At 43.4% G+C, this 13,332-nt stretch overlaps 1 protein-coding gene across 4 annotated transcripts in view; it reads left to right on the forward strand.

The window, feature by feature from the left end:
* ARHGAP25 (Rho GTPase activating protein 25) overlaps window positions 1-13,332 on the forward strand; it is an 84,608-nt gene that overhangs the window by 31,671 nt on the left and 39,605 nt on the right. The window contains exon 1 of one of the 4 annotated variants that reach the window (XM_075207396.1): window positions 10,273-10,290. The exons of the other annotated variants lie outside the window; for them this stretch is intronic. The gene's annotated coding sequence lies outside the window, so the exon portion shown is untranslated. Of the gene's footprint in view, window positions 1-10,272; window positions 10,291-13,332 lie in introns of those variants that run through there. 4 annotated transcript variants of the gene reach the window in all.

Genomic DNA, 13,332 nt, shown 5'->3' on the forward strand with positions numbered 1-13,332 from the left:
CATACATCATACACATTGTGCCCAAATCACACACACATCATACACAGTGTGCCCAAATCACACACACATCATACACAGTATGCCCAAATCACACACACCATGCATATACATTGTGTCCAAATCACACATACATCATACACATTGTGCCCAAATCTCACACACATCATATATATTGTGCCCAAATCACACACACATCATACACAGTGTGCCCAAATCACACACACATCATACACAGTGTGCCCAAATCACACACACATCATACACAGTGTGCCCAAATCACACACACATCATACACAGTATGCCCAAATCACACACACCATGCATACACATTGTGTCCAAATCACACATACATCATACACATTGTGCCCAAATCACACACACATCATATATATTGTGCCCAAATCACACACACATCATACACAGTGTGCCCAAATCACACACACATCATACACAGTATGCCCAAATCACACACACCATGCATATACATTGTGTCCAAATCACACATACATCATACACATTGTGCCCAAATCTCACACACATCATATATATTGTGCCCAAATCACACACACATCATACACAGTGTGCCCAAATCACACACACATCATACACAGTGTGGCCAAATCGCGCACACATCATACACAGTGTGCCCAAATCACACACACATCATACACAGTGTGCCCAAATCACACACACATCATACACATGGTGCCCAAATCACACACACATCATACACAGTGTGCCCAAATCACACACACATCATACACAGTATGCCCAAATCACACACGATACATTCACAGTGTGCCCAAATCACACACACATCATACACAGTATGCCCAAATCACACACACCATGCATACAGATTGTGTCCAAATCACACATACATCATACACATTGTGCCCAAATCACACACACATCATATATATTGTGCCCAAATCACACACACATCATACACAGTGTGGCCAAATCGCGCACAAATCATACACAGTGTGCCCAAATCACACACACATCATACACAGTGTGCCCAAATCACACACACATCATACACATGGTGCCCAAATCACACACCATACATTCACAGTGTGCCCAAATCACACACACATCATACACAGTATGCCCAAATCACACACACCATGCATACAGATTGTGTCCAAATCACACATACATCATACACATTGTGCCCAAATCACACACACATCATATATATTGTGCCCAAATCACACACACATCATACACAGTGTGGCCAAATCGCGCACACATCATACACAGTGTGCCCAAATCACACACACATCATACACAGTGTGCCCAAATCACACACACATCATACACATGGTGCCCAAATCACACACACATCATACACAGTGTGCCCAAATCACACACACATCATACACAGTATGCCCAAATCACACACCATACATTCACAGTGTGCCCAAATCACACACACATCATACACAGTATGCCCAAATCACACACACCATGCATACAGATTGTGTCCAAATCACACATACATCATACACATTGTGCCCAAATCACACACACATCATATATATTGTGCCCAAATCACACACACATCATACACAGTGTGGCCAAATCGCGCACAAATCATACACAGTGTGCCCAAATCACACACACATCATACACAGTGTGCCCAAATCACACACACATCATACACATGGTGCCCAAATCGCACACACATCATACACAGTGTGCCCAAATCGCACACACATCATACACAGTGTTCCCAAATCGCACACACCATGCATACACATTGTGTCCAAATCACACATACATCATACACAGTGTGCCCAAATCGCACACACCATGCAAACACATTGTGTCCAAATCACACACACACATCATACACAATGTGCCCAAATCACACACACACCATGCATACACATTGTGTCCAAATCACACACACACATCATACACAATGTGCCCAAATCACACACACACCATACACAATGTGTCCAAATCACACACACCATACATTCACATTATGCCCAAATCACACATCATACATATATATATTCTGCTCAAGACACATATAATATAAAATGTTGTGCTCTAAACATACATTACATACACATGGATTCTGCCTACTATATACATCACACAGACATGCTTGCTTTCCACTCTCCATATACTCACTTTCTTCACCTCACTTGCTCCATACTCAGTACTCCATACCTGACACACAGGTTGTGCATCTGGTGTATATCGCACCTCCCCAGCTAGAGACAGCAGTCAGCTAACTATCCAGGGGTCCTGATTGGCTCTAGTCCTCTTTTTGGCTGCATCTAGGACTCACAACATTTCACAAATAGTAATACATATTAATACATCCTCAAATGTTGCATTAACTGTGCATGTTATCGTTCAATAGGTGCCAGTGCCACCGATCGGCTGTGTCAGGTGACAAGAGTAAACCTTCATCTTATTATTCAGGGCTGTTGGGGCCTGTGCAGGGTTAGGAGGGGGCTCTATTCTATGTGCAATTCTCAGTAGATGTTCTCATTATATGTATGAACAGCCATGCATTCATTCTTTTATTATTTATTTTGAATGTTACTCTCAATAGAAAATTGTGTGTGTGTGTGTATATATATATATATATATATCTGTGGAAATTTACATAGTGCCATTCAATTCGCCTATTGCCCTGTATAAGGTGCCGTGTTATGCCCATGTCATCCAAGAAAATAACCTCTTAGTTGGCACTGAACAACTGGCAAACTAAAGGGGAAGTTATTATTATCTTTTATTTATTACAATTTTATATCTTTTGTGTATAACAAATGGTCCGCAGCGTGGTACATAGAGGAAGTTCAGTGTTGGACAATTCCTTCTTTATCTATTTTGTCCTCCCATGTGTCAAAGTAGGGGACACCCATTGCTTGGAACTAGGAGTTGCCACAAAATAAAAGCTTCAGCTTTATGGGTGAGATGATCAGACTTACTCTTCATGTGCTGCGAGCTCAGACTACAAATACAGCTCCCAACTTCAGGTAATAGGAGGGGACAAGCGAGCGAGCAATCTTCCTCTCCCTCTCCCTGTGTCTCCCTAACTCTCTCTCGCCTCTCTCTCCCTCTCTCCCTCTCAATCTCTCTGTCTCTCCCTATCTCTCTGTCTCTCTCTCTCTCGCAATCTGTCCCAATTTTCTCTCTCTCTCTCTCTCTCTCTCTCTCTCTCTCTCTCTCTCTCTCTCTCTCTCTCTCTCTCTCTCTCTCTCGGCTTAGTGGTTAGCACTTCTGCCTTACAGCACTGGGGTCATGAGTTCAATTCCCGACCATGGCCTTATCTGTGAGGAGTTTGTATGTTCACCCCGTGTTTGCGTGGGTTTCCTCCGGGTGCTCCGGTTTCCTCCCACACTCCAAAAACATACTGGTAGGTTAATTGGCTGCTAACAAAATTGACCCGTGTCTGTCTGTCTGTGTCTGTCTCCATCTGTGTATGTCTGTGTGTATATTAGGGAATTTAGACTGTAAGCTCCAATGAGGCAGGGACTGATGTGAATGAGTTCTCTGTAAAGCGCTGCGGAATTAGTGGCGCTATATAAATAAATAATGATATATATATATATATATATATATATATATATATATATAATACAAATGTCTAGTGGCGTGTGTTAGTCTGTCTGTGTGTGTGTGTGGAAAAAATAAAACCAAGCTGCAGCGCCACCTGCTGGGCGGAGTTATACACTGACCTACTAAATTCTTAGTGTGTGTGGGGAAAAAAATTCAGAAAGGGCTGAAATTTGGTATACTAAGATGTTTTTAATTTGTTAATTTAATTTGTTAATTGTTAAAAGTATTTATAAAGATTTAAAAAAAATATATATATATTTCTTGAAGGAGAAGTGACAGTTGGGAGTGGTTGGTGGTTGCCGGGGGTGACAGTGGGGAGTGGTTGGTGGTTGAGGGCTGGGCTATGGCCCAAATGCATGACAAGAACCTTTTTAACACCTTAAGTAGCTTGATTTGACTAGAATGCATAGGTATCATGCACGGGTTAACTTGTGTGTGTGTATATATATATATATATATATATATAGATATATATATATATATATATATATATACATAGTGTATGTAACATGACATGGGAGGAGCAAAGAAATTGGACGTGCAGCACAAGGGCCATTTTTTCTCCTTTTGTGGCACATCATGTGCGTATGTCTGTGTGATTGCTCCTGTGTGGACAGGAATCCACATGGTTTTGCAAGATAGTGGCAACGACGCTTTGCAAAATGTAACTACTTATGATGGGATCAGCGTGTACCTTGCAGAAAACAGGATAGCCACAATAAGCGCCCAAATGAAAAAATGAGATTTTGTATTTCGGGACAAGATATTTAAATAAGCTGCCACTAGTGGAGATTGTAGGCTGCTCTTGAGCCTTGTTAGCTATTTAAAAAATATCAATGTGACACATAATAGACAGACAAGCAGACTAAGGACTCATACTGTTCAACTGTTATACGGCTCAATTTAATATAACATAGTTATGTTGGAGCGGTTATTAAGTACACCGTACACTTTCCTGCAGGGAAAACATTCTGCTTTGTTTTTTTGTTTTGTTTATTCAAAGTGTGGCTGTCTGCAATGCCCTTTAGTGAGATTACAGACAGGAAGACTGTGGTCTGTAGGAAAACATCACCACCCACAAGTTTATATCAAACATCCAACGTTCTGATCAGATATTTATACTTTTACGTACATATCTGCACGTTTCACTAGAAGTTCTTTCAGATTTATTGGTTATATAAGATGTAAATGAGGCCATGTTTTATTTTAGGAGAATAATGGCAAAGTTTAAATTAATTAAGGTGGTTGCACAAAGGTGATGGCAAACAGGACTTTGATGTGATGTTCTTTCTTGTATCAGACCACAATGCTACAAATAGTACAAAACCTACACAAGGCGACACTTTCCAAAACCGAAAAATGCAGGTCGCCTATGTATGTATGTATGTATGTATGTATATATGTATATATGTATGTATGTATGTATATATGTATGTATGTATATATGTATGTATGTATGTATATATATATGTATGTATGTATGTATATATGTATATATGTATGTATGTATGTATGTATGTATGTATGCACATGATGGTGAAATAGTGGCATTTGCAGAATAACGATGCACTGTATGGCCACATTTATTCTGCTTTATAGAGTGACCCTTAATCATTTTACTTTTCACATCTCATTTTGAGATGTTAAACAACTTGGAGTATGCTATTAATAAAAAGCCAGAATATTGCCAACATACATGATACAAAACAGTAACTAGTCTGGAAGTAGTACGTTAAATAGTCAAGCAGATATCAGAAGCAATTGAACAGTTTGTATGTTGTCCTGTTGTTTCCTTGGGCACCAATGCTCTGGCTTTAAATCAACTATCTGCTCTACAACTTCTCCGTCATGGACTATTATAGCTACAGATTCTAAGATCACAGTCCTATATACTAACAAGGAATAACATCTTCCTGATTGGTACGGACAGTACATTGGCCATCTCTTGTTGCTCTGGTCTCCAGCTGCAGGAGTGAGCACAGTCACTGACATGGAGAGAAGAGACGGGGCAGAAGACTAAGATTACTTCCTCCACCTCTCCTATCCCTTCTCCTCTTACATTGTCATTAACCACGATTGCTCCTCCAGTGTCACTCCTAAGGCAGGTGAGGTGAGGAGAAGTGAGTTGGGGCCAGGAGGTGACAGGGGCAGACCTAGACTTTTTTTTAGGGAGGGCTTTTGGCAGCATGGTGGCTAAGTGGTTAGCACTTCTGCCTCACAGTGCTGTGGTCATGAGTACAATTCCTGACCATGGCCTTATCTGTGTGGAGTTTGTATGTTCTCCCCGTGTTTGCGTGGGTTTCCTCCGGGTGCTCCGGTTTCCTCCCACACTCCAAAAACATACCAGTAGGTTAATTGGCTGCTATCAAAATTGACCCTAGTCTCTCTCTCTCTCTCTCTGTTGTCTGTGTATGTATGTTAGGGAATTTAGACTGTAAGCTCCAATGGGACAGGGACTGATGTGAATGAGTTCTCTGTACAGCGCTGCGGAATAAGTGGCGCTATATAAATAAATGATGATGATGATGATAGCAACGCCCCTCATGCACTCTGGCTGGTTGGTCCCGATTGACTTCACCCCCTATTCCCTGATGATTATACCTCTCCACCGCAATTTAATGTCATGAAGATTGCTGCTATGGGGCGATTGCCCCGATCGCCCCCCCTCTGGATCTGCCCATGGGAGGTGAGGTGAGAACCTTGTTTCTGTTATCACTCTAGGTTGGAGCCAACTGAGAGAATGTTCTCACCCCACATCATGGTGGAATGGCCCTGTGCACAAACATTAAAGTTCACCTGGAAACAGTGAAGACAGTCATTATATGGGCTGAAGCTATATTTGGTCTCTCAGCTCATTAATACCTAGTGGCATCTCTGAGGCATGAATCAGTTTGTAAGGAAACAATGGATTTGTTATGGAACCCAACAATAAAAGAAGGATTTGTAGGTGGCCTAGACAGTTCTTTCCATTACCTGTACACTTTAGAGAGTTAGAGGACTAAAACAAGTACCATGAAGAAGACTTTATATAGCCTACTATAGCCATCTACAAAAACAAGAACAACTGCACAATAATAATATAATCTACAAGAGGTGCCAATAAGGTCATATAACTGGTGAGTTAACTGATATTATCACTTCAGTTTTCATAAGGAAACCTTGTGTATTAACACACCCTCTACTGTAAATTATTATAGATATTAGAAGTCTCTTTGGAAATAAATGACCTGTTTGTGGCCTTGTGTCTTTTTATGGTTAGGGAACTCCTTGGTGACATATAATTTACAGAGGATACGGCAGTGATACAAACAGAAGGCCAATCTGTGCCTATGAACTGATATTTATGCATTATGTTTTTGATTTGTTACTTGAAGTCTTACTATAATACTTCATTTTTGCAGTGTTTATTGCTGTGTATGAGTTTTGAGACATTGTTTTTTTTCAAAACGCCACTGGTTTATATGTTATTAATTAAGGGGATGTAGGGGATACATTAAAAATATTAGACGTACTGGATTTGATTACATTAGAGTAGTGGTGCCTCAGGGATTACCTTAATTGGTATAAATATATCCAAGGTCATTACAAAGGTCCGTCTTTTCATACCTTAGCCTGTGCAGGTGAGAAGGGAACATGCATTTAACATAGTAACATAGTTGATGAGGTTGAAAAAAGACACCAGTCCATCAAGTTCAACCTATTTTGGATCTCCTGCGATCCGGAACTTATATTTGAAATTCATCCAGATTAAGCAACCGCCAATCTATTTCAATTGTAAAAAAAAATCTCCCTAGACCCAATATTACAGTACTATTTTTACCCTATATCCACTACTATCCTTCATTGTAATTAACAGTCCTATCCTTGGATACACTTTTCCGCTAAAAATTTGTCTAACCCTTTCTTAAACATATCTATTGAATCTGCCATCACAACCTTCCCTGGCAATGAATTCCATATCTTGACTGCCCTTACTGTAAAGAACCCTTTCCTTTTCTCGTTGTGAAATTTCCTCTAACCTTAGGGGGAGACCGCGTGTCCTGTGTATAGTCCTTGGGGTAAAAAGTTCAGATGAAAGTTCTCTGTATTGACCCTTAATGTATTTGTACATAGTAATCATATCTCCTCTTAGACGCCTCTTTTCTAAAGTAAACACTCCTAAACTGGCTAACCTTTCCTCATAACTTAATGACTCCATACCCTTTATCAATTTTGTCGCCTTTCTCTGAACCCTTTCTAGTTCCAAATCATTTGGCCTGGAAGATTCTCACCAGCGAGGATAACTTGGCAACTGGGATTTTATCTTTCTTTAAACCTTACTAGCTATGTATAAAAGTACTTGGCCTAAACCAGTGGTTCCCAAACTTTTTCAGTTCGCGGCACCCTTAGAGTCTCCCAATTTTTTTAAGGCACCCCTCCAAAATAATTACTGAGCAGTCCTGTTTTAGAAGTAGTTGAGTCAAAAAATTAATAATAAGTATTTAGGTCACAACAGAAATACTTATTTAGTTGTATGCAAAAATGCTGCCCCTCTGCATCCAGACACTCTGCCCCCTCTGCATCCAGACACTCTGCCCCCTCTGCATCCAGGCACACTGCCCCCTCTGCATCCAGGCACACTGCCCCCTCTGCATCCAGGCACACTGCCCTCTCTCATGTTGCCCCCTCTGCCACGCTGTCCCCTCCTCTGCCCTCTCTCATGCTGTCCCCCTCCTCTGCCCTCTCTCATGCTGTCCCCTTCCTCTGCCCTCTGTCCCCCTCCTCTGCCCTCTGTCACACTGTCCCCCTCCTCTGCCACCCTCCTCTGCCCTCTGTCACGCTGTCCCCCTCCTCTGTCCCCCTCCTCTGCTCTCTGTCCCCCTCCTCTGCTCTCTGTCCCCCTCCTCTGCCATCTGTCCTCCTCCTCTGCTCTCTGTCCCCCTCCTCTGCCCCCCTCCTCTGCTCTCTGTCACCCTCCTCTGCCCTCTGTCCCCCTCCTCTGCTCTCTGTCCCCCTCCTCTGCCCTCTGTCACGCTGTCCCCCTCCTCTGCCACCCTCCTCTGCCCTCTGTCATGCTGTCCCCCTCCTCTGCCACCCTCCTCTGCCCTCTGTCCCCCTCCTCTGCCCTCTTTCCCCCTCCTCTGCCATCTGTCCCCTCCTCTGCTCTCTGTCCCCCTCCTCTGCTCTCTGTCCCCCTCCTCTGCCATCTGTCCCCCTCCTCTGCTCTCTGTCCCCCTCCTCTGCTCTCTGTCCCCCTCCTCTGCTCTCTGTCCCCCTCCTCTGCCATCTGTCCCCCTCCTCTGCCATCTGATCCCCTCCTCTGCCATCTGTCCCCCTCCTCTGCCATCTGTCCCCCTCCTCTGCCATCTGTCCCCCTTCTCTGCCATCTGTCCTCCTCCTCTGCTCTCTGTCCCCCTCCTCTGCCCTCCTCCTCTGCCCTCTGTCCCCCTCCTCTGCCCTCTGTCCCCCTCCTCTGCTCTCTGTCCCCCTCCTCTGCCCTCTGTCCCCCTCCTCTGCCCTCTGTCCCCCTCCTCTGCTCTCTGTCCTCCTCCTCCTCTGCTCTCTGTCCCCCTCCTCTGCCATCTGTCCCCCTCCTCTACTCTCTGTCCCCTCCTCTGCCATCTGTCCCCCTCCTCTGCTCTCTGTCCCCCTCCTCTGCAATCTGTCCCCCTCCTCTGCTCTCTGTCCCCCTCCTCTGCCATCTGCCCTCCTCCTCTGCTCTCTGTCCCCCTCCTCTGCAATCTGTTCCCCTCCTCTGCTCTCTGTCCCCTCCTCTGCTCTCTGTCCCCCTCCTCTGCAATCTGTCCCCCTCCTCTGCTCTCTGTCCCCCTCCTCTGCTCTCTGTCCCCTCCTCTGCTCTCTGTCCCCCTCCTCTGCAATCTGTCCCACTCCTCTGCAATCTGTCCCCCTCCTCTGCAATCTATCCCCCTCCTCTGCTCTCTGTCCCCTCCTCTGCCATCTGTCCCCCTCCTCTGCCATCTGTCCTCCTCCTCTGCTCTCTGTCCCCCTCCTCTGCTCTCTCTCCCCCTCCTCTGCCATCTGTCCCCCTCCTCTGCCATCTGATCCCCTCCTCTGCCATCTGATCCCCTCCTCTGCCATCTGTCCCCCTCCTCTGCCATCTGTCCCCCTTCTCTGCCATCTGTCCTCCTCCTCTGCTCTCTGTCCCCCTCCTCTGCCCTCTTCCTCTGTCCTCTGTCCCCCTCCTCTGCCCTCTGTCGCCCTCCTCTGCTCTCTGTCCTCCTCCTCTGCTCTCTGTCCCCCTCCTCTGCTCTCTGTCCCCCTCCTCTGCCATCTGTCCCCCTCCTCTGCTCTCTGTCCCCTCCTCTGCTCTCTGTCCCCCTCCTCTGCTCTCTGTCCCCCTCCTCTGCAATCTGTCCCCCTCCTCTGCAATCTGTCCCCCTCCTCTGCTCTCTGTCCCCTCCTCTGCAATCTGTCCCCCTCCTCTGCAATCTGTCCCCCTCCTCTGCAATCTGTCCCCCTCCTCTGCAATCTATCCCCCTCCTCTGCTCTCTGTCCCCTCCTCTGCCATCTGTCCCCCTCCTCTGCCATCTGTCCTCCTCCTCTGCTCTCTGTCCCCCTCCTCTGCTCTCTGTCCCCCTGATAAGATAATGCAACAAAAATAGGGGTGATATAAGGGATATTATATGCTGTACTGTAGACTATAAGGATACTAGAAATCACAGAGGGATTCCATGGTCTTTATCGAAGTCATGCAACTGTAAGGTAACTTTTAATTGCCTATTATAATAATTAATACTGCTACTAATATTCTGGACTAAAAGAAAGATATACCGACGCACCAGGTAATCATATACCCAGTCTATTGTTATTTATATATATCGTCAATTTAGCTGGGTTGGTGCACCCTACACATGTGAAACTGGTATTCGCATATAAAGGTAGAGAGAAAGGAAAACATGTCTAGTAGGGGCACTCTTGATTGTTTGTTGATATAAAACATACTTTTTATTAATTCATTTAAAAACTGTGTTAGAGTCCCAAATTAGTACCATAGTACTACTAGTAGTGAAATAAAACCAAAAATAATAAACTAATTACTCGAGTTGAAATAAACTGAAAACAAATATAAATTTAAAATTGGCAGAACTAACTGCCTTGCCTCGCAGTGTTTATAATGTATATTTGCCTAGTTATACTGTATATGGGTAACTATGATCCTCCCTTAATAGGGCAGCATGAGGATCATAGTTACCCATATACAGTATAACTAGGGAAATATACATTATAAACACAGCGAGGCAAGGCAGTTAGTTCTGCCAATTTTAAATTTATATTTGTTTTCAGTTTATTTCAACTCGAGTAATTAGTTTATTATTTTTGGTTTTATTTCGCTACTAGTAGTACTATGGTACTAATTTGGGACTCTAACACAGTTTTTAAATGAATTAATAAAAAGTATGTTTTATATCAACAAACAATCAAGAGTGCCCCTACTAGACATGTTTTCCTTTCTCTCTACCTTTATATGCTAATATTCTGGACTGTATTGCCTTCATTATTCCTTAAAGTGATAAAATTGTATCAAATTGAAAAAAAATTTTTTGTTGTAGCAAACCCTGATGCTGTGAGAAGATTGATGTGAATGGCAAATTTAAAATGTGATGGTAGATTTATAGTTGGGGTAGGGCATGTTCTAGATAACTTAAAATGTCAGTGTACAAATAAAGCCCTCAAGTATTTGTGTGCTACATGAAAAAACAGCCAGTATTTATCTTATGTGCAAAATAATAAACTCATTTACACCCCTTGCAGTGTAACGTGGTTTTGTACAGGAGAAAACGTACTCATTTTTTTGCCTTACTTTCCTTAATGAATCAGGCCCTCTCTGTACGGAATTAGTGGTGCTAAAATGATGATGATTAACTTAGGGACACTGACCGAAAGGAATAAAATGGCTATTACTTTGTTATTTTCCCATTCATACTCTTTGATTTCCTGCTTCTAAATAAGTCAATTCACCAGAATGTATATGTGAGGACAAGCTACCTGTCAGTCAGCGTCTGTGTCCCAAAATGGTCCTGAGATCACAACTCATCGATCAACAAGGTGTTTTGCACAGAAATGTATAGACACATTATAGTCTAATGTGCATTATATTATTAAATATTGTTGATATGTAAGTCGCACAGTGATCTGCAATGCCAGACAGTGAGGAAAATAGGGTACACTTAAAACGTTGACATTCACGGTTGATAAAATAATGGCACACATTAAAACAAAGGGTAGGGTGGGCCCTCTCATGGGAGAGCTTATATTATAATGGGAAAGCCTGAAACAAGAGGAGCGCGTGTGGCTCAGAGTGGAGATTGGGACAGTTGTGAGGGTGTATATGTGAGTAGTATAGGTGGGAGCGGGGTTAACTCTATTATAGAGATGGTTTTTCAGAAAGCGTTTAGATCTGTTGGAAGGCTGTGGCAGAGGTTTACTGGGCATGATACAGAAGTCTTATAACTGGGAAAGAGAGCTGTTATCAGAGACGGGTAAGGTGCAGATCAAAGGTAGCACTAACAGGGCATGAGCGAGAGTATTTCCAGATGAGGTTTGAGATGTATGAAGGAGTCAGAAGGATATGGGGAGCCAGTGTCGTGATATGGCGGATGTGGAGCAGCGAGAGAAGAAGAACAGTTTTGCTGTAACATTTATAATGAATTGAAGTGGGGATAAATGGGTGAGTAGCATGCCAGATAGGAGGAGGTTGCAGTAGTTGAGGCTGGAGAGAGTAGATAAAAGTTTTTGTTGCATCTTGGGTAAGAAAATGGCATATTCTTGCAGTATTTAGATGGTGATTGGACTGGGAGAGAGACTGGATGTTGGATGTGAGGAATAAAGCATAAGGCGAAGTCAAGAGTGACACTAAGGCAGTGGGCTTAGGAGACTGAGGCCATTGTGGTAGTGTTGATTGTGAGGGTACATCCTTGTGGAGATATGAGAGATAGATGTTCATTAGGTTTAATTAACTTGTAACTATGTTTTGTTGTTTCTATATGCCACATAAAATATTGTTTCCTGAATAGCATCTTATGCTTAGTTTCTTTTTTTAAAAATGGCTTGGGAGACTGAGGTAATTGTGGTGCTATTGATTGTGAGGGAGATTTGACAGGAGGTGGTACCTTTGACAGGGGCGAAGATGAGGGAAGCTCTGTTTTGAACATGTTGGGACATCCATGTGGAGATAGAAGAGAGAGTGTTGGTTACACAAGATAATACTGAAAGGGAGAGGTCAGGGGAGGAGAGGCAGATTTTGAATGTCATCAGCATAGAGATGGTACTAAGGCCAAATGAGAGAATTAGTGGTGTACAATGAGAAAGCTGAGGGCTAAGAACAGAGCCTTGTGGGACTCCGACAGACAGTGGGAGTGGAGGAGAGGATGCGCCAGAGGTAGTGACACTAAAAGGAACGTTTTGATAGGTAGGAAGTGAACCGGGAAAGAACTGTGTCACAAAGGCCAGAGGAGTGAAGGGTGTATAAGAGGAGAGGGTGCTCAACAGTGTCAAAACTGTAGAGAGATCCAGGTGGAGGACTATAGAAAAGTGACTCTTTCACTTTGCAGTGTAAGTAAATAACTGATCACTTTTGTGGCAGCAGTCTCAGGTATGTACCTTTTACTTGATACTCAATGCTGTCAATTACATTGCAAGTGTGATATTGCGTTTGCCTTTATAAAGCTATATTTTATCTTAACAGCATTGCTTCTGTGTGTCTCCATTTGTATCCTATGGGGTACCTTGTCCCATTTGTCTCTT

The sequence above is a fragment of the Mixophyes fleayi genome, chromosome 4 (assembly GCF_038048845.1).
Source record: "Mixophyes fleayi isolate aMixFle1 chromosome 4, aMixFle1.hap1, whole genome shotgun sequence".
Taxonomy (NCBI): Eukaryota; Metazoa; Chordata; class Amphibia; order Anura; family Limnodynastidae; genus Mixophyes; species Mixophyes fleayi.